Here is a 5,014-nt window from a genome sequence, read left to right as displayed (position 1 = left end):
CCTATGAGTTAGTGGAATGGAACGGCAGGATTCAGCCCTTTGGATACATCTGGCCCACCGCTCCCTGCCAAACCAGATCAGAATCTATGGCCCAACTTGGATAACCTCCAGTATGCCCATCACAAGGGTCCCACTGCTTGAGGTCTGAACCCACAAAGCTGACTTCCTCTGAGTCGAACACATGAGTCAGAATTTTCTGCTCTGACCAGCAGTGGCTCTCCAGGGACTCAGGCAAAGGTCTCCCAATATCAAACTTATGACTTGAGTCTTTTCCTTAACTGGAGTCACTGGGAATTGAACCTGTGACTTTGTGCGTGCCCTGGAGATGCTTTGCCGCTGAGCCACGGACTGAAGCTCCCCTGCTGAGCTTCAGATTCCGGGCTGAAGGGGGCATCCATCACTCACGGCAAATTGGTCCAATGCAGCATTGTTTAAGCGAACGGGATCGTTTCAGGGACGAGAGGGCGGGGGAACCGGTCTCACCACCTGTCCAGATTTGGGAACGGAATGCAGCCGGCCTTGGACGAAGGCCGCCCAGCGCTCGCTCCCCTTCCCGGGGCGCAGGGGGTGGGTGGAGGTGCGGAATTGTTCTGGAGCTATTTAAAGAAGTGAACTACGTGTCAGCAGGACCTTAGACAGGTTTTGCAGCTGAGCGCTTGGATGCTGGGGTCCAAGAAGCAAGCTGCTAATGTAACCTCTATCTGTGGGTTCTGTGAGACAGAACTTGGAAGGAGTTTTAAAACAAAATGGTTAACTTCCTTAACAAAGAACACTTTTAACCTTAACATTTAACATTAACAATTTACAGTCCTTCTAGGTTGCATTTCAAGTCCTTATCTTGACAATCTACTGATAAATGCCAAGTCCAATTCTTCCTGCTGGTGGTTGGCTTATGAAGACTTCAGAGGCTTGGTGAATGGGATCCAAGATGATGAAGGTCCCCAAACGAACTCCCATCAACTACATACATAGCAAGCCCTGAAACAATAAATTCTAACATTTACAAATATAGCAAAAATAAACAACTCCCTTCCCACTAGTTCCCAACAACTTTGCAGTTACCTTAAACAAGGTGTTAAGAGCTTATAAAGAATTAAATCAAGGTCCCAGCCTGGTAGCCTCAGAGCTTCCTCCAACTTCACCAGTTTTTGCAGCCTTCTGCTGCTTTGAGTCTCCACCCCCTTTCTGGGTCAACCCATTCTGAACATAGGGGTTACACTAACCTTAACAGTCCAGCCCTGCAGTCTCGGGCTAGATTGACAGAGGGCAACAAGATGGTACAGTCCTAAGGTGTAGACTGTACCACTTTAGGCTGCAGTGGCCCACATGTAGAAAGCTAGAAAGAGAGCCATCCTGGTTAAGGTGTCACAGTAGCTTCTAGGAAACGCTGGTTTGAATGTCCACTTGCTCAATGCCTTACCTAGCTTCTCTAGACATCCCACTCCAGAGACACGCATTTATGCGGGCTTGAATTAACATTTTCCCATCAAATGATACAAGCTACATACCATTCCAGCAGCAATTATGCTTATTTGGCTCCAATACTCCAGATTCCTCATGGTATTTATTCTCAACTGCAAACAAGTTATCCGTCAACATTGCCACTTGAACAATATCTAAATGAGAAGGGCCCCAAAAGTCTTAAAGAAGATAAATTAATAACACTTCTTCTGAGAGACAAAGACTCATTTGCCACATATTGTGGCAAAATTTTAACAGCCGTATTGCCCCAGCTTATAGCAAAAAGTAGCATGTCCGGATTATTCATATCTGGCCCAAGGTAGGCTGGTATTAATCTCTTTTGATGCGGTAACCTGAAGTTTCTCCAAGCAGGTGCCACCAGGAAAAAGGCCCTGCGCACCAATCAGAGGCGTACAGGGGTAAATGGCGCCTGGAGACATATTGTCTCCGGGCACCCCCCCACACCGGGGGGTGGGGCTCTGCCCCCCTTGCTGCCCCCCCCACCTCCAGGCAGGGGGGGCTCCCCATACCTCCCCAAACTCCACCCCCGACCTCAGTGGTTATAAAAGCAGCTCTCTGAGACCAGGGACAGCAGTCTCTTCTGGCCTCCCTGGAGGAGAGGGCAGAAGGGACCGCTGACTGCCAGCTGGGAGCCCAGCTGGCAGGGGGGGCGGGGGGGTGGAGCCGGGCATCCTCGACCCTGCCCATGTTGATGACACATGGCCGGGGTCGACTGCGCTTGAAGATGACAAGGCAGCTGGAAGTCCTACTGCCTCGTTGTCACTGAGCGCCCTTGACCCCGCCCATGTGTCATTGACATGGGCAGGATGGAGGGCACTTGGCTCCACCCCCCACTGCCATCTTTTAGGTCACATGGGGGACCGAGTGTGCGCCCCCCACGTGACCAGAAGAGTGGCGCCCGGGGGACAAGGGATACCCCTTGTCCCTAGGCATATACGCCACTGGCACCAATGCCCTTCATCCAGTAGGAAATTCAGTGTAAGGGCAGTGAAGGAGGCACACCTAGGCCCCTTCCGCACATGCAGAATAGTGCACTTTCAATCCAGTTTCGCGATTGTTTGCAACTGGATTTTGCCATTCCGCACAGTAAAATCCAGCTGCATAATGCATCGAAAGTGGATTGAAAGTGCATTATTCTGCATGTGCGGAAGGGGCCTCAGATCAGGATCTTGTGCAACTGGACTCTTGCAAGGGTGGCTGATTCCTATCCTCCTGCTATCTGAAAGAAAACATCTTTGAAAGCTGAATGAAGGCAACCTGCAATCTGAAATTCAAGAAAAGGGTGCCCCCAGGCAGCAGAAATCAGAGAAGCAGCACATGAAAAGGGCACGGGGCGGCTCAGAAGGTAAGTAAAGGCCCAACAGCGTGAGCCAAAATTCCTGCCTCCTTTGTGTTCCAACCATGCCAGGCAATTACATTACAGTTAATGACCTAAGAGTGACAATACACAAAGACCGTTCCTTCTTTCCTTCTCCTTCCTTGGCTTTGACCCAAATACGCCTCTTTCTTCTCCCTAGAGGTAGTAGGTGACGACTGGGCAGGAAGCGTTTCAACATTGCAACGGTCTTTGTGGAGAAATGCTCTCCGCCCTCCAACTGGCCTCAGTATTTGAAAAGCCGGGGCTGCAGGCAACACAGGCGACAAAACTATCTATGCTGGAAAACTAGCAGCAACAAAGAAAAGGACTGGGGATTATTCCTCCACCCCCAAAACACGAGGGCTTAGCGATTAGGTTGCCGGCCCCCAGATGGGACTGGGCGATCTCGTATGGCAACTAATTTCCAGGCAACAGAGAAGAAGAGTTTGGATTTATATCCCACCCCCTTTCTCTCCTGTCAAGAGACTCAAAGGGGGTCTCCCAGGCTTGATTTCGTGACAGTGACCAAGAGTCCAACCTGAAGGGAATGTACACTGAAAATGAAGGAGACCACATATGTGTAAATGGCCTGGGAAACCCCTGGAGACTTGGGGGGTGGAGCCTGGGGAGATCTCAGTGGGGTACAGGGCCATAGAGTCCACCCTCCAAAGCAGCCATTTTCTCCAGTGGAACCTGATTTGGAGATGAGCTGTAATTCCAGGGAACTCCCAGGCCCCATCTGGTGGCTGCCATCCTTAGTTATAAGTTAGCAGAGTACCAAGAATGCATTTCAGCTACCAGTTTAATGCCCATGGAAACTTGGAATGAAAGGCCCGTTATGCATGGAATGCTTTCCTTGGGGCTTTTCGCTGCACAGTGGGCTTGTCGTGGGATCTGTTTACACGCAAGGAGGCACCCCACTGTGGGCTGCATGGCTTGCCTGCTCAGCTCTTCCAGGTCTCAGTTCTAACTGCTTTTCCTGTTTCTCTTCACTCCGCCCATCAACTCACTCTTAAAGGCACGCCTCTCATCATACCCTGCAGTCGCAAGATTGCTGACTTTGCTGAAGGCCTTTACATTGCTGTTACATTGATTTTGCTGTGGTATCGATATTGTGGCCCTTTCCCAAAATAATCCCCCCCCCCAATGAAAGAGGCAAATCAATTCCTTGGACCACACTCTGCTGAAGAAGGAAACCATGTCCCAAAACAGATATTCTCTCTTCCCCCCCCCCCACACACACAGATACTTCCTGCCACTGCTGCTGCTGCAGGAGGACAGAGAGGTTTGTTATTTTAATATTCCTTAGTATTTCAGTATTCCTGTACTGGCTCCATCATTATTTCTACAGATTAAATGTGGTACAAATGCTTGAAGTTGAAACAAAGTTTTAAAAAGCCCTCCCAGTCACCAGGGAGGGCAGAAGTAGAGCAGGACAGGAGGAGTGGAGCAAAAAAGCTCAAAGCAAAGGATAACTTAGGGCCGTTTGTTTCATCTTCCCTGTGAAGCAGGGGAGATGGTGGCTCTCTGGCCACTCTCACAAATAGCGGAGATTATGGGATCTGCCATACAGTGAGCGTGTGAGGGGCAAAGAGGCATCGGTAACAGAAACTTTGCCCCAAAGAGAATCTCTCTTCAATGCAGGACAGAGCACCAGTGTATAAATAGCCTCATGCAGTTCCTTCTATCCAGAGCAACTCTTGTTTGGTTGAGAAACAGATTTCCTCTGTACGGCATTACAGCTGGTTGCTGGTTGTATGCGCAAAAGGTTGTTTTATTGTCTCCTCTGCCAGTGGATTTGAAAGGTCATTGGGGTGTGTGTGTGTGTGTGTGTGTGTGTGTGTGTGTGTGTGTGTGTGTGTGTGTGAGAGAGAGAGAGAGAGAGAGAGAGAGAGAGAGAGAGATTGAGGAACCTCATGTGACCTTGCACCACTGATGCTAAGAATAGTGTGACCCTCTCCAATACTGTAGGGGTTTTCCCAGCCTGGAAACACCACAAGAATCGAATGGCACACGCCACACCAGGGTCAGGCCAGTGGTTTTCACGGGCCCTCAGATGACAACAGTGAGGTCTTCAGTACATGTGTACATCTTTTTGTCTGTGCATGTAGACTGCGAGGACAGAGAGGAGCTCTCAGCTCAAAGTCAATGGAGATTAAAGCAGAAAATACAAGT

The sequence above is a fragment of the Sphaerodactylus townsendi genome, linkage group LG01 (assembly GCF_021028975.2).
Source record: "Sphaerodactylus townsendi isolate TG3544 linkage group LG01, MPM_Stown_v2.3, whole genome shotgun sequence".
Lineage (NCBI taxonomy): Eukaryota > Metazoa > Chordata > Lepidosauria > Squamata > Sphaerodactylidae > Sphaerodactylus > Sphaerodactylus townsendi.
The sequence above is the reverse complement of the archived record's forward strand: the minus strand, read 5'-3'. Positions refer to the sequence as shown.